At 39.6% G+C, this 23,212-nt stretch overlaps 1 long non-coding RNA gene across 1 annotated transcript in view; it reads right to left on the bottom strand.

Moving 5' to 3' along the window:
- LOC136363869 (uncharacterized) overlaps positions 1–22,985 on the bottom strand; it is a 38,746-nt gene extending 15,761 nt beyond the window's left edge. The window contains exons 1-7 of the long non-coding RNA XR_010744074.1: positions 22,620–22,985; positions 21,244–21,284; positions 19,030–19,065; positions 15,385–15,468; positions 13,254–13,390; positions 12,856–13,134; positions 9,786–9,888 (exon numbers count right to left, since the gene is read on the bottom strand). This is a non-coding gene — a long non-coding RNA (uncharacterized lncRNA). The remainder of the gene's footprint in view (positions 1–9,785; positions 9,889–12,855; positions 13,135–13,253; positions 13,391–15,384; positions 15,469–19,029; positions 19,066–21,243; positions 21,285–22,619) is intronic.
- Between the last annotated feature and the right edge of the window lie 227 nt (positions 22,986–23,212).

Below are 23,212 nucleotides of genomic sequence, written 5' to 3'. Positions count from 1 at the left end.
GAGCTATAATAAATATCTTTCCTTACCAACACTAAAACCAAATTTCTTATTGTGCTCGCGCTGGCCTGATTCTATCCATGGTGTTCCTGTAACAACTTAAATTTTAAATCATTGAGGGTTTTGCCTAGAAAGGAAGTTCAGACCTGAGGCAGAAGAAACCTGGAATCAGACAGCAGCTACAGAAAAGGCTTTTAAGCAGAGATCCACTCCAGGGTAGCCACGTGCAGCATCTGAAATGCATGCTATTGTATTGGGAAGTGGAAAAACCAATCCCTAACTCCAACTTGTTTAAATAGATTTAATTAGAACTAATACAAATGCATCTTTCCTGCATGGTTGATCTAATCAACAGTGGCAGGTTTAATTACAAGCCTATTTAAGGTGAACATATTGCATTACCGTGGAAAAGATGCATTATTTTACATTGTAGGTGTACCTCCTACTTCTCTATCTGTCACACAGGCAGTGCCTTTAATAGCTGTTAATGTAATGTCTTTTTCCAAGCTCCATTTTTTTGAAGTTTTTAAGCAGAATCCAATGGAATCCAACCCAAATCTAATAATTGCAATCTATTTTATATTTTTTTCCTTGCTATTTAGTTTTCACCACAAAGAAATGACAGCTCTAATATGAGGCTCCTGAAATGTAGTTACATCTAAGCTTCAGTGCTCCAGAGCACATAAAATAAATATATGATCAATGAAATGAAACATGACAAAATGTTTCATATTGATGTTATTTTTCTTTTCAAAACGTCTTTTATGGTTAATGCCCTCAGTCACTTTTTCCATACATTTTCTTTTTTTGTAATATATAGCTTTCCTAGTTCTGATTTCAAGTTCAGGGTGCCTGGGGAGAATTGGAAGATTTCTTCAAACCAAGACTGTTCCTTCAGCCTTTCACATGAGAAAATTGTTAGGCGCATTAAAGTATTCCTGACTATGTTGCATTCCTTTGTTCAGAGTGAGTTTTGGGAACACATCCTTTTCTCATTATATTTCCATAAAATATATTTGATCTATTCTATTCTTAGAATACCTCTGATGTGGTCTGTGAATGGAGCACAGTATAAAAATATTCTTTTTTTTTTTTTTTTTATACGAGACAAAATGTTTCCATTTCTTAGACACATAAAAGTCACTGTATAGCACTCCACGAAAGTAAAACTTTATAGAGAGTGTTGGTGCAACTCGGCACAGATCTCATCAGCAATCCATCCTCACAGCATCCAGTCGTAACTTGGAGCCTCATCAAATCCACAGTGACAGAGGGAGAAAGAGGGAGAGGAACAGAAAAAAAGGAAGAGAAATGGAGGAGGAATGAGACCTGGATCATACTACTGAGCAGCCAGTTTATATTAGAAGCACAGAAAGATGTTAACCATGTGCCTGCTAGAAAAAAATAAATCTACCCTAATAGTGGTTGACAATAAAACCACCTTTGGAAAAAGTCTTCAGCTTTCAGAGCACAAGCCAGGATATCCCCAAATGCAGGCAGATATTTGAAGTGGTCCCACAGACAGAGCATTGCAGCAATTTTTTTCCCCCTTCACTTCCTTATCTGCTGGTTGTCTTTTTTTTTTTTTTCCTTAGGACCTCCGAGGATCATGGAGTAGCAGCCACTGAGCTTTTCTGCAGCTCAGGCTTGGCTTGGCTGTTTATTGCTACACCCATAAAATTATGGTTTTGATCAATCCCTTCCAGGACCCTTTCATTCCCTGATGTTTTCCCTTCACCTTCAAGCAGTGCTGCTCCCATCCAACATATTGGGAACAGCAGGACCAGGAACAGGTCTGGATTCAGCCCGCTCTGGTGGGGAGTGGAATGCCCCTGATTGTCCCTGCAGGAATGTCATCTGATGGGAGCCTGCAGCAGCCCAGCTGCCTTGGGTACTGACCACAAATGACTTAATCCCCAGCATAAACAAGGCCTAACCTTCAAACTCATCTGCTGATTCCCTCGCAGCTTCCTACTCACAGTTCACAGGAGATGACTTCTCCTGGTTCCCACGACTGGAGAGCCAGGATCAAAGGAGAAGAAAAAAAGAATATAAGGCTTATCCTGGGTTATTTTTTTTCCTCTTTTTTTTTTTTTTTTCTTTTTTTTTTTTTTTCTTTAAACTCAGGTTGCAAAAGCCTTTGCTTCAATCTGCTGAGGTGTTTAAAAAGAAATAACCATGTAAAATTTTAAGCAGTAACAGGCTGGTATGGGTACAGGCAACAATGACTGTGTTTCTCACAGTCCTCAAAAATTTGTATATTTATTACTGGTTGTTCAAGAGACAAACTGGAATTCTCTCTACTTTGGATAGCCATGGGAAGGCTTCAAATGGATGAAAACAAGTAAAGTAGAGGGGCTTGATATATTGTTTAACTTTTTAAATTCTCATCAGAACTGAAAAACATTAGAGAAACATGTGAACAAAAATGTAAAATCAGTGAAGATTTTTTTTAATTAATTATATTTCACTTTGGGGGAATGAAATATAGTTTATGTTTATAATTATAGTTCTCAAAATCAGACTGCTGGTGTCTGCCTGAGAGCCTTCTGTGTATTAACAACACAAAACATCTGTCTGCTCCTGCACAAATGCAGAGCCTGGAAATGTGGGAATTGTTCACGTAGGTGTGTTGGCAAGGTTGTGTCATCTACCCCATAATGCACCTGGTTGCTATCACTTTTACTTAAAGAGCACTAAAACTCAGCTAATAAAATTTAAAAAGAAAATCATATAAAGTGACATATGAGCAGGTTTCACATGTGAATAAAAATGCTGTAGCGGGTTCTTCGACACGTGAAGTGTACATTTGCTTTTATCAGGCTTTTCCCCAATTAAAATAATGGAAAACATTCACTACCTAAAAAAAAAAACCAAAAAGAAAAATTTAAAAAGCCCTTCAAACCAAACTCCCCCCGCATTAATAAGTAATGCATGTGTAGCAGGATCATTCTGGCACAGGAAGATTTTGCTCCTCTCTATGAAATTTTCTTGGGTAACATTCGACATCACACTGCTCACAGATTTCCTCACATAAAGGCACTTACATGAAGGCAAGTGTTTTTTCTGCTAGGAACTCTCCATTTCCAGCAGTAATTTTAATTGCCATGTGGCATTTCCCTCTCCCTTCCGCACCTTTGGCTCTGCTATTGCCATCCCAAAGGCCTCAGCAATGCCCGTCCCAGGCAGATCCACGTGCCAGGAAGGTGGTCTGTGCCATAGGTAGAGGACATTATTATCTTATCACTGAGAGTGGCTCTGTGAGCACTGGTGATGCTGACAGGAGCCAAGAGTAACCCAGCACAAACCTTCAGGCTGAACTACTCCAGGAGACTGGTGCAATGCAGCCTCAACTATTCAAATTAATTAACTGAAAGCATGATAATTTACCACATAAAGCTGTTCGTGTGAACTCCCCTTGTCACTGTGGGGCTGAATTTTCAGCACTGAGAATCACAGGATATCATTGAGTTGGAAGAACCCCATACGAAGTCCATTTTCTCCACTAAAGAGGCTTATGAGCTCATGCCCTCTCCATGAGGAGCTGGAGAATCTTTGTGTGATGGACATTATCTCCCTGCTGCATCTCAGCTTCTCAGCCAAGCCCCCAGCCCCTTGCTCACCATCAGCCCTTCACAAAGCTCTCCATTCCCCAGATGTCCCTTTCCTCAAGTCTGCCCACACACCAGAGGATGGCTGAGTACTAGGGGATGCAAGCCAACACCTCAAATGAAAACATCCCAATGCACTCTTAGGGGTGAGACTTTCTCCACTTCAAAGGAAAAGCAACACTCACCCTTCATCCAGAGTTAAAATAAAAGAAAGAATCACGTACTTCACTCCCCTAAAGTGCAGGGACTTTGGAATGGCTGGGATCAGGACAGCTTTAGCATCTCAGTTTCCCCCAGCACGTGCTGCACATCTACTGATGTGCGAGGCCAGGCCAGTGACAGAGCAAGCACTCTGCTTATTGGCATTTCTTCCTATCAGAGATCTACAGGATCAATCCCTTAATTTGCAACATCTTTTAAACAGAGATCAGAAATGAGCCATATCTTGGTTCTTAATAAGTTTCTATATAAATCAGTGCCTGATTAAAAACAAAACATAGTATCCTCCAGTAATGATCAAATGCTACAGTATACCAATGTTAATGATCCTTTACTGTGGAACACTGGAATATTTTTATAATAAGGTTATGACTTGCATTGTATTTATTGTAAGCAGGGGTTTTATATCCTAAAAAAATCAATATTTTAATATGTAACACCTAAATATATGACCTTCCTATGGCTACATTTCAAAGGCAATGTGTGTGTTCCATTTAACTTATTTCTTACCAAAAAAAATTTTTTTTAAAAAAAGGCTCTCTCCCCAGAAAGTTGTAAATATCCTAGAAACCTAGAAATCATACAATCCTGCAAACTGAATTTGTTTAGGGTGAGGGGGAATCAGATTTTCAGCAAACTGTTTTTGTTTCAGATGCACCCGTCCCCGTGTCAGCACGGTGGCGTGTCATGCCTGGTTACATGTGTCTTGTTGGGTTAAAATGATGTTCCTGACATACCCAGGCTCGCTGCCCCAGCTCCATTATGTGTCAGGCTGCCCATTTGAAGAGCATTAGATTTTAATTTCCTCACTCCTGGCGTTGCATGGGTTTGCCAAGCAGCGAGCACGACTGATGCCCTCTCCTGTCACTGGTCCCAGTAGAGACGGCCCAGCAAGGCTCCTGCACCCAGCAGGACTCCAAAAACACTTAATCATCCATGGCAAAGGTCCAAGCAGGGAGGAGAGGTTGGACAATAAACAGCTGTGTCAGCTGAACATGACAATGTGGCTTGGTTGTTCCTTTCCCAGAGCCCTCCCTGAAAGTTCTGCTCCTCAAACAAGAAATAACCAATGCTTATGGTTAACACCTGCATTGGATTGGTGGGGAGATGGTGTCCAAAACCTCACAGTTAGTTAGTAGATTAATTAAGCAAATATGCACTTTGGTCCCACTGAAGCAACCTAGGTATCACTATTCTAGGATTATTCCTCTACAGCACAGTTTTCATGCAGCTCCCAGAAACTCAGACACACACCAGTCTTCACTACTAAAATTTGCTTCTGTTAAATTCGTGTAAATTCATCCAAAACCTTCCGCCTCTCTTCCTCTGAAATCCTGTTATAATCAGCTCAGTACACAGGGCTGACTTTGGGATAGCCAAGCATCATTAGCAAACAGCTGCTTCCTTACAAGGGCATTTTGAATTTCTTTCCTTCTTACGTACCAGAGTTGAAATGTCACAACTCTCACCAAAAGGCTGAAGATTTAAGTGTGTATTTTGACAAAACAATAATTTTTCCTCTTGGTTCTGGATATAAAATTGATTAAAACCATAGCATCAAGTTTTTATGGGGCTACCCTGATAACATGACAAGTGTCAAACAAACATTTGTGCATTAGAGGTAGAATTTTTTAGTTTCCCCTTAAAGCAGGGCACAAGGTAGAGGCCTGTAGAAAAATTCTTTGTGATAAGCATGGGTATAACTTCCACAAACACCCAACCCTTGCCTTATTATATATGTTCCCTCTCCATAAATTTGGAACCCAAAAGTGGAGGTTTCCTTGAATAAGGTGTTCTTGAGAACTTCTCATATAAAGCTGCAGAGCCTTCAGCAGAAGCAGCAACGATTTAACTTTCTCAATTCCTGCACCAGAACTACCTCCCCTGGGAAAGGGACCCTGGACCTTAGAAATTTACACTATACATTATTTATAGAAGCACAAAAGTAAAGTAAACGTGTTCATTAAGTGAGGACTTCTGTACAGCTGACTTTGCAAGTATGATCCATGTTTGGGTCTTGAGCTGACATACTTCAAACCTGACAGGAACCAATTTTGTAAAAGCAAAAAGTAACAAAGCAGAGAATAATTAAGCTATCAAGCACAGCTACATCACCAGTCAATGTTTCTCCATCAGCAGCAGGTGGTGTACCCTGTACTAACTCATACACTTGACAAAGGTAACAGATATTATTTGTTGCTAGCAAAATTCTATCAGCAAGCCCTGACTTTTCAAGCTGACAAAAGTAGTGACATATATATGACAGGTGATCATAAAGGTACTTGAGCAGCTAAAAAAGGAATAAGTCTGAAAATGTCACCCAGTGATAAGAGTCACATTGAGCTACACTTTATATTAGAGAATTTAATTTCCAACTTTTTCTTATTATAAGACTTCATATTTCTGCAAAGCAATCCCCTACCCCCATTTTCAACTGTGCTTCAAATAGCTGGGCAGTTTCTGACATGTTAGAACCCTGAGATAACTTGGGGCTTTTTGAACTGCAGCAGAAGTTTTCTGAAAAAAGTCTGAAAGGCAAATTTGTTCGTCTGAATCTAAACATGTTTTTATTTTAATTGAAATTGACTGCTTTACATCTTGCAGCTTTCCAAAAAAAATAATAAACATCTGAGGCTTGCTGCCTCTTTAGCTGGACAGGTTTCCCACAGCTGAATCCTTTGATGATACTCTTTGGACTTTCTATTTTAGGAAGTCATCCCTCTCTGCTTCTCTCTGGAGGCAAACTCTTTGGCTGTCCTGCCAATCTTCCTCTTGACCTCTCTGTCCTGTGTACTTGGCCCTTCCATCTCTTTTCCAAAGTCCTTTCTCTTTCTCTCTCTCTCTCCTTCCACACTGCTAGACCTTCATAATTTCCAGACTGTAATTGCCCCTAAATTGCCAGAAAACCTCCTCTTCTGGCCTGACTGCCAAGCTGGTTAATCTCCTAGCCCCTCTTCTTCATTTTCCCTGGAATATTTCTCCAGTTTTCAGAGCAATTGTACTTCCAAGATCACCCCGTGCATTTGCACCAGTGTACCAGCTAATATTGATACAACTGGATGTATTAACTGCAGGAACCACACAGAGCACTAGAAATCTGTTATTCTGACACTGAAGTTATACTTAAACACTGAACTTAATTGCACATCAAGAGGAAATTATTTTTCAAGTGCTGCAATTTTAAGTCAATCTCTAATTTCCTAACCAAAATATTATGTTAATGAACACATAGAGACGTACTGAAGACAGCCTTTTTTTTTTTTTTTTTCTGGAGAGGTCTGCTTAATAAACACCTCTCTGCCATGAGCACCATAAAACTGAAAATATGGACAGATCAGGTGCTTTGCTGTGTTTTGTGTGAACTCCCTGTTATTTGTTGCAATTGTTGAAAGAAAGGAAGCAGAACCCTCTCTCCTCAGCACATACATTGATGTTTTCTTCGTGAAAACTACAACTCTGACTAAAGATTTTTTTAATCAGACCTCTCCAAGTCTTCTGTCAGACCAGGAAGAACTTTCTATGCCTAAGGATGAAGGGAGAGTGCTCCCTTTGGCCTTGGACAAAGACCTTATTTATAAACACACATTATTCTCTCCCAGCATCATATCTCTATCTGCTCCAGTCAGATTAATATTTAAACATGACAACATTGTCATTCAAATGCTCCAGGCTTGATTACCATAGTTCTCACAGTCACAGTAGGAAGCCACTGACTTTAAAAGAATTACAAATCTTTCAGAGCACAGCAAAACCAGAAGCAAAGGCGGCCTCCAAGCCCATCATCCTCTCCTCCCATTAAATATCACACTAGATACTTCATTTCATTTTGAGTTCTCAAAACCCTCAGAGGGACAGAGCAGCTCTGTGAGCTCCCTCACCCAGCATGAACACAACTTGCACTTGAGAATTGCCTTCAAATAGGAACACAACCAAGAATCAAACTCGTGGAGACAGATTAAGTGGCTCAGGCAACAAAGAGACTCACTCCTAAAAATATAGCAATGATTAGAATACCAACATTTCTAAAAGCCACTAATAAATCTTGCTTTATTGACCTACAGCAAGCTCACAAAAATAACACCATAAAATAGACAGCTTCACAAACCCTTCTTCATAGACTGAGGCAAAAGAAGTATAAATTTAAGTATAAATTGCATTCTTTGCAAAATTTTGAAACAAGTAAATTGATAAAAAACCAATTGTGAAGTTAGCAAAAAAAAAACTTTAAAATATTCTGCTTGCCTGACGTACACTCTGCTTGATATCAGTATGTCATGTTGGGCTTAGAACATTTCAGCTTACAAACTCTTCTCATCCTCAGAGGTGTAAAGTCTTAAAAACTTCTGGTTTTGAGGGCCTTCAAGCTGTCCCTGTCCCAGCTCTTACCTGGCAAAGGGACTGATCCTAACATTCATGTTCACATTTTATGCAGTGATGTGGAACAGCTTTCAATTTAGGGACTAAAACACCCTCCAGCTGAAGAAAATTCTCACATTACACTATGTTAAGAAGAATCTGCTTCAATTGTGGTCAGTTGTCATGGAGAAAGAAGGAGGGGGGGGAAAAGTATATTCCCATGTGAAAACCTTTCTCAGTTAGGGAAAAGAGAAAAAAAGAAGAAAAACACAAACAAAACCTCAACTCCCCTCCTTCCTGTGCTTGACGTTTTATGCAAAGTAGGTGAATCTGGAACGAGAGATCATTTAAAAAATACTCATTATGCTATTTATGTACAGAAATGTGGTTGTGTAAAAGTATAACAGGAATGCATTCACAATTGGTTTAAGTAATTTTCTCTTGGCAAACCACCATAAAAAACGGGCGTCATGGCGCCACCAGAATCCTAAATTGTGGTGGAGAATCATCAGTACACATGGCATTAATCTCTGTCTCCTTGCAGGAGACACCCTTGCCTGCATTGCTGGCCTGTCTCTTAAATCCAAGACGTTGTAACTTGAGTTTAAAATGACACTATAAATATGATACACTCTTCCCTACCCACCAAAAAAAAAAAAAAGTCCACTTTATTAAAAAGACACATATTTTTGACAGTTTATTCCTGCTGGATTTTTTCCTTGCCAAGAACATCGAAAGCACAGTACTAATGGGTTAATAATAGATCATGTAATCCTCAGCATTCACACTGGACACGATTCAGACTACTGAGAGACTTTTTAAATATATTCTAATAATTAGTTAACCCGTTGGTATTACATTCTTGCTACTTTGGATTGATCACAAGACTGTAGGGATCTCATTATACCATCCCAGATTATTTTCCCCAGTGACTGAGAACACTTAGCTGTCTTTTAATATCTTACTATTAATCGCTTACTAAGTTTTCAAATCTTTTTCCCCTCTTCCAAATTTAGGCAGAGTTTTGTTAATAGAGCAATTTAAAATATCACCATTCTCCCTGCAAATTTCTCCGTGGCATGTAAACATTGTTAAAATGCTCTACCAGATGAAATTCATGTCTTTTAAAGGAAACTGTGTCTCTATTTTGGTGGAGAAAAAAAAAAAAAAAAGAAGAAGAAAAAGACTGATAGTTTGGGAACACCCACTCAAGATAAAATAAGGATTCTGGAAGATTTCCTGTGGGGGTTAATGGAGGCCAGGCCAATGGTATCTGACCTTGAAGTCCCCAGATGAAGCTTCGTGTTTCTCCTCAAATTATTTCTGTTGAGGTTTTTTAAGGTTTCTTCATTATGTAAAGCTTAGTTTGTCAACCCTGATATGGTGAGAGTCCAAAAAAATGTCACCAATAAGTGCCACCTTTCGATGCTCTTACTAAAAAAACCCCAAGGAACTCAATATGGAAATATTTTTAGTTGATTTTTCTTATATTCTTAGCGCAGCATTGCCAGAAACACGCTAACACAAATCAGAGCTAGTACGGCAGCACAACATTAGCATTTTGAATAATTAGCAGAAATAGGTATTTTAAATGAAACTTACCCTCAATGACACACGTTTTAATTCAGATTGTGAGCCACAGTGTGCTTTTCCCCACAAGTCACACGGCTATATTACTGTCTTAAAAAGCTATTATTTGAGGTACCTTGGAAAAAAAAAAAAAAAAGAAAAAACAAAAAAGAGGGGGAATAAAAGTGTTAAAGATCCGTACACGGGGTTTCTGCAAATGAATATGATGTATTCCAGAAACAACATGCACTCACACAGACACTCAATAAGAAAGGGACTGTTTACTCAGTTTATAGCTTGAAAACCACTAGGGACTGTGTTCCAGTATGGGAAATTTTAGTACAGTGCATTGTTAATACAAAATAAAAAGCAAGCCTGGGAAGTTAGGATTATAATTTTTTTTTTTTTGAAAATGCTTGTTTGGAGCATTAAAAAAAAATATTGCCTTCTAATGTCAAAGTACGAACAAATACTTTTTCAGATGAATAAAATCTGTAATCAGTTAGATAAGTGCAATATGCCTTTTTTTTTGGCATTTAATCAAACAATGAAATCACATACACATTTCCTGACACAAAAGACAAATGATGTAATAATCTGAAGGAGTTTCTCTATCTCCTTGGAACTTTGCATACTTGACTTGTTTTCCATATTTTGTGACTTTAAATGGTGGGAAAATTATATTAAAATGCTTGTAGCAGTTCCTCTAAACTAGCATCCTTTTTGTTTTATTGTATTTAATATAAAAGCAGCAATTATTTGATTTCAAAGTTATGAAAATATGTACCTTATGAGAAAACAAGCAATTTAAGCTTTAATTGGTGTCATTTTTCACAGAACTGGCAAGATTCTTGCATCCCTGGCATGTTGTTTTCTATAAAACTGCAGAGCTGCTTTCAATGAATGTTTTACGAATGTATAAGTTGTTACATGAAGGTATGTAAGTGGATGCCTGGAAATATAAGATTTCTGGGGGGATTTATTCACAAAAGATGCATTTCATTTCATAGTGTATATACTGTAATTTTTCCTTATATTCCTAATGTGCTTTGGTTCCCATTAAGCATTTTCTTCCATTCTTGCATGAGAAGAGAGGGGAGGTATGCAAGAGGGATATTTTGCACAGGAGAAATAGAAATAAAGATGGGGAAACAATGGGGGGGAAAAAATCCCTGCCTTGAAAAAATTATTTTATGTACATTTTTTGTGTAAAATTAGGCAGCAAGACCAGTTGGGTTTTGGTCTGTTCGGGTGGAGGGGCTTTTTCTCATTAATGAAAGGCTCAATCCCTAATTTAAATTTATAATATTCATGCCTTTACCACGTGAATAGTCATGATTTTATTTTTTATTTAAAATTGTACCAATATGATACAAACTAGAGCCCTCTGACACTCGTTCCTGTAAAGATGCACCAGAAGAGATCCCAATTAAAGAGCTTGGACTGTGTGTGGCATTCAAGCATTGCAAGGGGTTTTCCAGGGAGATGGTGGAGGAGTCCCCATCCCTGAAGATGCCCAAGGGACACAGCATTCTGGTCAGGGTGACAAGGTGAGGATTAGTCACAGGCTGGATTCAATGGTTTTGGAAATCTTTTCCAGCCTAAATGATTCCGAACATCTACGTACAACCCCCTCACCTATCCTGGACTGCAAAAAGCAACACACCCAAAGTGTTACAGCAGCCCTGCCTCAAGCAGGAAACTACTAAAACTGAAATATAACCACAAACCTGAGACATATCCATATTTTTTTCTCAGATTTGACGCCTTACAGAGGAGCAGGAGCCTTGTGGATGCTGTGACCTGCTGTGCCACACATCTTCAACACCCTCTGAGAGAGTCCCCAAGGTGGAAGGGGCCTCACTGGCAGCATCCCGCAGCATCACAGGATCACTCGGGCTGGAAAAAAAAGCCCTTAGATCATTGAGACCAACCTGGCACTGCCAGTTTTACACTGGTGGGCTGGTCCAGGGCTCGGTGTAAGAGGAGGAGTGTGGTTGTGTCATTAAGGGTGTGGAGGAAGGGAATGGTGGTGGATCCATCACTGGAGCAGTCCCAGTGTCCTGATGGGACTGTCCTTCCCTTCACACAGAGACAGAGGCCACCACTCCACACACACACACACACACACACACGTGACACGAGTGCTTTGGGGCTTTGCAGGCCCTTAGACATGACATCACCCACAAGGATTTCAAGAGCAGAGTTTTCACCCTTTTGCACATGGCCCAAACTTGTGAATTAATTCACTCACATACGCAGGAATCCACTTCTCCCAGAATAACTGCATTCCACCAAAAACCCACCATTGTCACTGATTTTGGAGCCTGCCCTCTGAATTGGCCACGCATGAGGTGGTGTCTCAAAAAGAGACAGTGCAGGACTTTCCTCTGCCTTGCAAATCAGGAGCACCACGAGCCTGAGCTCCCCACAAGCTCCTGTGCAGGGACTACCAGCGCTTCTGAGCCTCCAGCAGGAGGGCACGTTGGTGCTGAGCATTTAATTAAGGGTTCACAGCCATTTAATCCCTCATTTCTCAGTCTGAGATTTTACGAGGCAGACACCCGATGCCTTTGGCTCACAAATGTTTCCATTCAGCTTTGTGTTTACTGGAACCAGTAGTGGGTACCTGTGAAATACCCAAACACAGTGACAGGCTCTGCAGCCTCTCCTCTCCCCATCTCCCTCCTCACACACTCCCCTCTTACATCAAAACACCTACTACTGTGCCTCTCTATCTGCCTTGTGACCATTCCTTCTTTACACTTCAACATTTTAATTAAAAAGCAATAAAACACTTTAATTTGAGGTTTGTACATAAAAGTACAAGTAAAAATGGCCTGAACACTGGGCAAATACTATTGAAATCTGAGCTAAAAGGCAGTTAGAGTAACTTTAACCACCTGAGAAATGCAATAATCACCCTGAAATGCACAGCCTGGCGTGTTTTATTGCCATTATAAACTGCAATTTATACATTAAAATAAGGAAAACAGTCAGACCCATCCATTTATGAGCTATAATAAATATGGTTATGACATCACTGACAACCAGTCACAAACTTCCAAACACATCCAGAGCTCTAAAGCAATTTCACGATTACCTTTTAAATCTGTTTTCTATCAGCACATGTGTATTTCTTGAGTGTGCACGTAGCCAGGGGCCTGACTCAGCAGCCGTGTCTTCATGGATGCAAAGGTCTCCTATATTCTGCAAGCTCTTCACTCCACTTTATCTTTCATGGCCCTTGCACCCATCCAATCCCCTGATACATTTACATCCTCTGCATTCCCCATGGCTTCCATGGAGAAGCAGTAAACCAGAAGGACTTGACTAGTCAGAACCATTCCTGGTTTTCTTTTTGTAGTTCTCAAAAGACCACCTGAAAAGCATTTGGTGCAAAATGTTGTCATTGGGGAAACCTCTAAAATGACCATTATGACTCTCATGAAGTCCTTCTCTTTGAGAAACAACTGTTTCCCAAATATTTGCACTGAGTACCTGCACCCAGGAGAGTTTTCCTTTGCATGCAGCCTTGAATCCAGCTGCTCAATCACTTTTCTTAGATTCCTCCTTCAAACACGGTCCCAACTTTTGTTCTTTCCACTGTTGCAACTTTCTTGGGAGGAGGAGAGTTTCTAAAAAGGATAAATTGTACCTCAGGGACCAGCTCTTCTCTAAGAACAAGCTAACAGGATAAGCCTATAATAGAAATATAAATCAACTACAGAACTATTTTTTTTTTTTTTTTTTTTTGTCATTTGGAGAGCGTTTTTCTCTCAGAACCAGCAGTGCAACAATTTCCTTCTCTACTTCTTAGCTCCTTTCCTGGTGAAACATCTCCTGGTCCCTCTTCTGCCTTCCAGCTGTCACATGCACTGCTCCTCCATGGGGATCAAAGCCCTTCGACTCCATCCCCAGATTGAGAACCTGGAGCTAAGCTGGAGGAGATGAGCCATGGCAGCAGCTCCACGGGCCTGACCCAGCAGTGGCTGCCAAACACGAGGGTGCCCTGTGTGGAGGACAACAGCTGAAGACATTGAGATCAGAGGGAGCTCCTTGAGATAAAGCCAGGAGGAGCTGGGAGTCACAGGACCAGGAGCCAGTTTGGTGCCACAGTGTGTGTGACATCTGGGGCAGTGAAGTCACCATCGCAGGGAAAGGCTGAGCACCAAGTGAGGGAAGGAAGGGGGCACACATTGTGCTGGAGAAGACACAGCCCACAATGCTTGGCTAAACATGAAGTCTTGTGACATATAATGGTTCTGACCCTGTTATTTCATGTTTTATCCCCTCTGCCCTAAGCATCTCATTGCCCTTCTGTCTCTCTGCAGCCCAGAGGTGGTCACTCCTCATCTCCACAGATTTTTCCTTAAATCAGCCCAAATTTCTGGCAGAATTATTCCTGATTTTCACTCTGCTCACAAGGAAATTATCTCACCAGGGGATCTTCAAATCCTTCACCTTGCCAAGTACCAAATTCAGCCCTTGGTGGGGAGACTTCTTGCACAAAAATACAAGCAAATGAAGACTGGTCAGGCAATGGATTTAAAAACACATTTCAAGTACTTGTGGTCAGCAAAGGTAGGACAGGATGTGTAGGATGTGATAGGAGAGCAGCAATCAAGAGATAAAGCCTTTTCACAGGCCTTCACAGAAATCCTCTGTGAAGACACACTGGTTATTTGCCCAAGGAAGGATTTTAATATCCAGCAAGACTCAAGATATTTGTCTTTTCAATGCCCTTCTAAATTAGATGAAAAGAGTACTATTTTCACCACTTAGAGGAATTAAAAACTAAAAAAAACCTCATGTTCTTTGATTTTTTTTTCATTCTTGTAGAAACTGTGGAAAACTGGTAACTAAGGCAAACAATTTTCAGGCAACTTATTCTATACTGCCCATAAACCACTGATTATTACCTGAAATGTAAGAATCAAGTGTAAAAGCTTGGTTTGAAACATTGATTTCAGCTTAAAATCTTGGCTGGAGACTTAGAAGAAAAGCACAGATCTCTTCAACTTAACTCAGTGTTTAAAAACAAGCCAACAGAGTGAAGTGCAGCTCTAACATGCTTCATGCTTACAATATACTACATTATTCTAACTACAAAATAAATTTTAAAAAATGTAACAGATGACATCACACTTCAGATGAAGTTACCTAAAAGAGAAATTTCTTTTCCAACATACCAGTAACCAGAGATGGTAAGAAAGGTTATTTGTCTTCAGCACTGAAGTTTCACCTCTTCCTTTTCAGCAGCTACATTGAAATACCTGAACCAAAGCTGATGGTACAACTCTTGTCTCTGTGACTTCACCTGCCAGCCAAGGCAGGACATGATCTCTCTTGTCAAGATCCATAACTTTACATTGCCTCTACCATCAATGGCAGATGTACATTAAATTCTAGTTATGTTTTGCTTTCTGTTGATGAAGACACCACCCATTTCTTCACCCGGTTCTCCTTTCATCTGCAATAGTTTCTGCAGCTCATCCACATTTCCTCTCCAGCACCATCACAGGCTGCATTGGGACAGTAAAATCCCAAGAAAGAGCAAGGAAGCCTTCAGATTTTGGCAATAAGTGCAGTGGCAGTATTGCAGTTTTGTAAAGAAAATAATTTTCCTCACCACAGAGGAGATTTGGGGCAGGTCCGTCAGGAGAGTCTCAGAGAAACAATGGTGCTTATATTTGAAAGGGTTTATTCTGAAGAACTCCTGTAGATTTGGTTGATGTGGTTGAGGGAAAGGAGAGAGAAGCAAGTAGTTAAAAATAATCAACACTGAAAAAACAGAATATTAGGTTATTAACAAAATAATAGGCAAAATAGCAAAATATTTGCAAAATAATAGGTTAAATAGCACTGGGAAGATGCCAAGAGGAAAATAAAATAAAGCTTTTTCCAGCCTTCATCAAAGAGCAAAACAAGAATATCACACATTTTTTTTTAATGTAAGGAAGTTAATATCTCTCCTTATGTTCAGAACAAAGGCAAATAGAACATCAGGCAAAACCTCTATTTTTAGTCTGGTACAGCTCATGATGAAATAGCCACGGACACACATCCTCACCCAAAGCTTCTCAACCTTGTGTTTGCCTTCCCCATTTTCCTAGTGAAAGGAGTCTCTTTGATAGTCTGAATTTTAAGAAAAATTGTAATAGAAATTCAAAATGTTGAGAGAGATGATGAGAATAGCTGTGAACAGATGCCTCTCAAATATATATAATATGTATATATATGTTCTTCCAGGACAATAAAGTTTTATCACTTGGAAATTTACTAAATTTCGTGGGCTTTTCAGCATCAGCATGTACAAAGTTTTCACTGACACAGAATAATTTTCCTCCCTTTCATCATAAAATCATTTCTTCGTTGGAAAAATAACTCCTCAGTGCTCCTTATTAATATCTTTAATAATTTAAAATGTTTACCAGTTTACTGTATCCTAGATATCTAATTATTTGCAGACTTTCACTTACACATTGCTAATGGGACAAACATCTTCTGGCCTCAATTGTTTTTTAATTTGGGAGAAGTATTGAGTTACAACAAATGCAGTGTGTGATAAAAATTCAGAATATTTGACCTTTTCATGGTAACCAGGGATAAGCAGGGATCACTGTTTCCCAAAACACTGAGGACACTATTCCTCTCAATATTTGATAATTTATTTGCTATCTGAAATGAATGTTCTTTCACTGTAGTGCTCTTGTCCTTTGATTACGTGATCTAAACTACAGAAGCAGGTGGCTACTCTGAATAATTTGCTCTTGCTTTGCTTTACTCTGAGGGATGGTGGAAATACTTTTATTAGTGGCAATGGCAGGCTAAGAGAGGGTGGGAATCAGACCACGGGAATGGTAAAGATTTAAAACTTTTTCTTAGGAACAAGAGCAAAGACTGTGTGTAGCTCAGTACCTGAATCAACAGGTTACTGTGTCCAGCCTTTCCCTTAGTGACCAGGGCAATAAAACAGTGAAATCAAAATGTAGTTGTAACACAGAATTCAAGCTTTTCTTTTTAAGAGCTCAAGTGAAAAATCAGTCTGTGAAATTGCAAATCAAACCTTTAACCCTGCAAAGACATATTTTTATGTTTAGCTGTACCCAAACTGAGCAGCACCATTTTTGTCAATAGGATTCATCATGGGACTATTTAGAGACATTAACTCTAATTAAACACAAGCATGAAACTCTTTGCAGGATTGAGACCTAAACGACTTCAATTTCCACTAAAAATTATTTTCATCTTGTAATTAAAGCAAATTTTTGCTACTGGTATAGTATCTGATCTCCATTTAAATGTTTGGACATAAAACTCTTAACACTAGTGGCTTTCAGAAAGCCAGTTAGAGCAGTGAAAATATCTGCAGTTCAATTTCTGGGTAAAATTTGGGTTCTGAGTCCTCATTTTTACTTCTTTGTCATTTTTGGTTACTACCATGGCTTCACTAGCCCATAGTCTGTAACTTTTATTTTCTTTATGTCTTATGCACTACTCCTATGGACCTTCCTTTAAAGAAAAAGATATCCACAAGGATGTTAATGAGTACAGGCACTGCGCCTTTTCTGAGGTCAAAATCCTGTTCCTCCCAAAGTTGAAAAGTGAATGTTGGACTCGTGATCAGCATTTTGTGGTTTAAAATCCAAGAATCACTTAGCTAGCTATTTCCCCAGCACTGTCAACCACAGCAGAGAATCACATCTTAGGGCTCAGGCAGTTATGATATTAACAACATAAATGTGGGTTTGGGGTGGGTTTCTTGTGGGGGTGAAGGGAGAACAAGTAGTCCCCTAACTAAAAACATACTGAGGGTTTAACAGCAAAACCCATCTGACATTTTAAGGCATTATAATAATAATAAAAAAAAAATTGTTAATTTTCCTTTTTTTATTTTTATTTTATTTTCTAAGAATAAATGCACTTTTAACTTCTCATGGGCCACTTCCAACAACTTTTCTAAAATGACATCAGCAAAACAAGGCCAAAAACTCAGTATGTCTGCTCAATAAACTATTACTATTTATATTGACCAAACAGTTAAGGGAGGTCATCCTGCCCCTCTGCTCCACCCTGGTGAGTCCAGGCAGTGCTGCCTTCAGCTCTGGTGTCCCCAGGGCAGGAAGAACAGGGAGCTGTAGGAGTGAGTCTAGAGGAGAAAATTAGAGCCATGGATGGATTTCTGTGAGGAAATGCTGAGAGTTTTGGGAATGTTCACCCTGGAGAAGAGACTCTTCAGTGTGACCTAATTCCAGCCTTCCAGAACCACAAAGGAACTTACAGAAAAGATGGAGAGAGATTATTTACAGGAGCCTGGAGTGACAGGACAAGGGGGAATGGCTCCAAACTGAAGGAGAATAGGTTTAGACTGGATAATAGAGAAAAAAGATACTATGACCATAGTGAGGATCTAGCACAAGATGCTCGGAGAAGCTGTGGCTGTCCCTGGATCCCTGGAAGTGTCCAAGGCCAGGCTGGAAGGGGCTTGGAGCTCTGTGGGATAGTGGAAGGTGACCCTGCCCATAGCAGGGTGTTGCAATGACAACTTTTAAGGTCCCTTCCAACCCAAACCAAGCTATGATTCTGTGAATTCCAGCCACAGCCATGGGTGTCATGGTGAGTTTGGGATCTGGAGTGGGATGTGGAGCCCAGAGGAGGAGCACAGCCTGAGGAGTGACAGCGTGGGCTGGGGGGACCCTGCTGCCACCTCTGCCCTGCCACCGAGACAAGGAGCTGAGCACGAGCTATTTCTGCACCCTGGCTTAAATTGTTATTTATACCACTTGAAGTCCTATTTTGAGTATTTTGAGCTCTATTTTTAGATTTTTGAACAGTCTTGTGACTCCGCGGCACATGTGATCCGGGAATATCAGGAAATAAAACATTAACCAAAATATTCCTTCAAAGAGGGTTTTTTTAGCCTCCTTTCTGGAGCTGGATGGAAACGAACACAGGACTTCACCTCCCATACCATTCCCCAGCACACACTCCCACCTCTGTGCCATTGCCAGCTCAGGGCTCTGCAGCCTTGAGACAGCCCTAAAATTATGAGATTTGCTAAAAAATACCTTTTTTTTTCTTTTTAATCAAAAGTAATTGAGAGAGTGGGAATGTTTGCTTGTTCTTTGCTATGAATATGCCTCATATATTTCTTTAAATCTCTCCATATGGGCAACTCACCAGGAGAAATAATTTTTTATAACTTAAAAATGAAAAAAAAGCTGAAAATTTCATGCCACTGAGGTTTGAAGAGGAGGAGCATTGCTGTACTTACTGAAGCTGACAACTTCATCCTTTTTCCTGGGAATGCCTGTAAAGAAGGAGATTTCAACAAGACCTTTTAATGTAGGAACAGGAAAAGGGACAAGGACCTCCCATCATGTATAGATTTTAATTTTCTAAGGCAGAATCACAAATGAAATTTCTTCGGTAACCAATGTTACAGCACAGCACCAAATCACCTCTTCTGTGATTAATATTTCTGTATCAGACTCAAACTTCCCAGTCCTACTGTGGCATCAAACCATAGTGCCTGATTTGCATTTCCAAAAAGGAAATTGTTTTCCAAAAAGACGCGTGTGGCAGCAAGAGACTCCGAACAGCATTCTCATAGTAACACGCAGTAGCACATTTCAAGCCAACTAAATTTACTGAGCACTACTCTATGTTTTCAGCATGTTTCAGATAATTTTTAAGAGCCCAGAAAGTGAGCAGCAGGCATGGATGATTTATTGAAAATGCAGTCCTTTAAATCTCTCCAGTTTAGAGACAAGGATGTCCTGCAGGACAGCATCAAGCCCTTTGCACTATTCTAGGTAGATGGTGTCAGTCACTTTTTACTTATCCACAGCACTATATCACATCAGGCCCTATTTGCCTGTAGTGAATCTCTGTTGGCTGTCACAAATCACCTCCTTGTTTCCCATGTGCATTAGCACAGTTGCCAAGAGGATGCCTTCATCATCTTGCTGGGCACAGGTGAGCAACTTCCTTTTTCCCTCTTTTTAAAAATGGAGGTTCTGTTTTTCACCTTTGCAGTCAGTGGGATCTTTTCTGGACTGTTATAACTTCTCAGACATGATGGACAGGGGCCTAACAATTCCATCCATCAGTTCCTTCAAGACACATAAATGTGTCTCCTCAGGTCCCATAACTTGTGCAGCTTCTTGTTCTTCAGATGATCCCACATCTGATCTTCAATGGGTGGTTCTCCATTCTCCCCGTCCCTGCCTTTGCCTTCTGCGCTCTGGGTGGTGTGATGGAACACTTCCCAGTGAAAACTCAGGCAAAAAATATCCTGGAGTAGCTCAGCCTTCTCCATATCCCAGGTAATCAGATTTCCCACTTCCTTATGGAGAGGGCCCAAATGTTCTCTAGTCCTCTTTTTGTCTCCCTCTTAAGATATTGAGAAGCCAACAAAAAATAGAAAAACCAACCTGCAAACCCTCGCAGGTGCCTCCCTCCACCTTGGGCTGAACATGTCGCAGATCAGCACTGGCACACAGAGCTCATTCCTGTGTCCCCACCTGCTCACATATCACAGTCCATGTGCTCTGGTGGCAGCACATTTGGTGGCAACATAAGACACCATAAGGTAGAAACTTCATTCCCTGCTTTTGTCCAGGAGCCCTGCTCTCGGTCTGAACATCACAGCCTAGATGTCGTTGTATAATGTGGCAAACCCATTTTAAAATCCATTTATATGCTCATAAAATAAACGTAAAATGGTGATAAAGCCAAGGAAGAAAGCTCCCAAGTAATGGCCATATGTTCCCCAAACTCCCAGGTATTGGCTGTAGATCTGCCAGGGAGACAGAACCTTATGGAAAGTGAACTTGGTCAATTTGTGTAAGAGTTGGTCACCTTTGACTGCGCAGGGTTGTTTTGACAAAACCAGGATCAAGCAAGAAACAGAAGGTATGTTCAAATCACACACTGCTAAAGTGCTTATCAGTGAAGTCTTCCCACCTGTGAGCCTCCATAATTTTTCAGCACATTAGCAGTCCACCCAGAACTAGACAAAATATCATAAAAATCTATAGCTGCTCCTATTAGTGGATACACTTTCTCACATAAGGACTTCAGAATACTCAATATCACCCTTTTCAAACTGAATACATATATTTTCCTTTTTCATTTTTTGCCTTAAGATAACCTTCTTTAGTCATGATATGAAAATGATGACTGTCAAGCAGAAAGCTGAGGAGAACAACATTATTATGCTTGCAAAGGAAGTTATTTTTGGAAGATATTTTTCACTTAGGGAAGGAAAAAAAATTCCAAACGAAGTAAACAATTTAGTTCATAATCATCAACACAGGGACACTTTGCACAGACATTTCCTCTCATAGGTCACTACATCCATTGGATTGGAATTAGAGGACTGAAAATAGTAAATGACAAAAAATACTGGAAGTAGTAGCCCGTGAAGGAAAACATAACCAGCTGAGGTGAAAATTAGATTACATTACCCTGAACCTACTCCTACCTGCCCTGTAATTCAGGATCCAGTTCCCATATGTATGGCTGCTATAATGAAACAGAAGATTTATTAAAGATTTCAGCAATGGGGAATTAAGTCAGCTTGTGGAATTCTTACCAAAAATAAGACAAAAAAGGAAATATTCTCAGATCAAAGTGAATTGGGTTTTTTTGTTTTGTTTTCTGGGTTTTTTAATCATCCTCTGCATAACTTTAACACTAGCTAATACAGTGTAATGCATCAATACACTATAGCAATTTTTCTCTGCTTTAAATATCACCCTCATTCACACTGTGATTCAATTTAAGAATCATTCAAAGATAAATCTAAATAAATAACAAGCTGGCTTTCAGGCAAACAAATGAATTTGCATTGTTTTATATTCATCATAAATATTTCACCTAATTACTGAGGTACTATGTTCAGAAATACAAAACAACATTATAAATTTATTAGCACTGTCCCTGCTGATTTTACAGAAGTTCTGTGGAATTTAAGAGCCAAAAGTAGAAACAGGCTCCAGAGCATAACCAAAAGAGCAGAGGCTGCATTCAAATGCTAAACTGGATTGACACCCTCTGCTTTGCTCTGCATATTTACCCCAACTAAAGCTTCCTGTCTTGAATCAGGTGTTATCCTATTTGTTCTCAGAACCCAAGGTCAACCAAACTCTTTTCCTTCTGTTGACTTTCGAAAGCTAAACATCTGAATCAGGGCTGCTTCGAGTATTATCTCGAAAACTATCACAGGAGTTATTTTTCCCCTCATTGTAAAGTTGTGAAAACGTAAAAAGGATGTAACAGCATTTTTCAAAGGTTTAGGGAGGTCAGCTGCGTGGAGAGAAAATAAGAAGTGCTGCTAAAACATAAAAGGTAAAGCACACAGCATTTATCCTCAAAATTATTTAAGTTCTTTTAATGGCCCTAAAGGCTAAGAAAAATGTTTTTAAAATGTAAATATGTGGGTCTTTTAGAAGAACTTATCCTTCTTTGTAAACCACAGTATCACTGGTGATTTATAATTTTCAGAAAATCTTAATCCCACAGGAAACATATAAGAGTTCCTCTTTATTTTTAACCTAATGCTGGATCTAACATGGAATGCAGTTTTTATTATTGGCAAAAAAGCTATTATTTTTATTCACTTATAACAAATTAAGATAAAATCTGAAAGAGTGCAAGTACGAAACCATTTTAAAAACAGATTACTCTTTTCCCTTTACCTTTGAAACAACTTCAGATGTAAATAAAATTGTGGCTATCACATTTCCCTAGGGATTAAGTACTCTTACTGTTCAAATGTCATTAATTACCCTTAATGCCGTTATGAACTATTTGGAGATTACCATTATTAAACTGTTAGAGTATTTCTTAATTCCTCACCAGAAAGCCACAGAGTGACTTTGCTGAGCCTATCCTCCCCCTCTCTTTTGTTGAAATAACAATAGCCCAGAGGAATTGTGTCTGCAAAGAAAAAGTCAAGAAACAACAATAAAACACAATTTGTTGGACTGAACGAGCAGCAGAGAGAAGTGTCTGGGTTTTAAACTGTGTTCTGTTTCATAAGTGGAATATCTGGGGCTGAGGCAGCCCCATGGAAGCAGCCAGGGTGCTCTGAGGGATGAGGGATGCAGCAAAAGTCCCTCTAATAAAAGGGTCTTATCTGTAGCTGGCCAGTTTGGGCACACTGATGTCTGAAAAAATAAGTTTTTGGATCCCAAGGATGCTTCACTGCTGTAAAAGAAAAAAAAAAAAAAAAAAAAAAAAAAAAAAAAAAAAACAGCCATTAGAACAGAATGTGGATACTGCATTGCCTGGGTTTGGTATCAAAACACTTCACACACAAAAATTCAAAATACATGCATTCTTGTCACAACCTCATCCCTTTCTGCAAAGCACTAGAGCAATGAGGATTTTAGCACAGTTGTTATTTAACTGTGTCACTTGGCTCTCTCCCTGAATAACCATTGGGCTGG

This window comes from Sylvia atricapilla, chromosome 7 (assembly GCF_009819655.1).
Source record: "Sylvia atricapilla isolate bSylAtr1 chromosome 7, bSylAtr1.pri, whole genome shotgun sequence".
Taxonomy (NCBI): domain Eukaryota; kingdom Metazoa; phylum Chordata; class Aves; order Passeriformes; family Sylviidae; genus Sylvia; species Sylvia atricapilla.
This window is presented reverse-complemented; position numbering and strand designations above follow the sequence as displayed.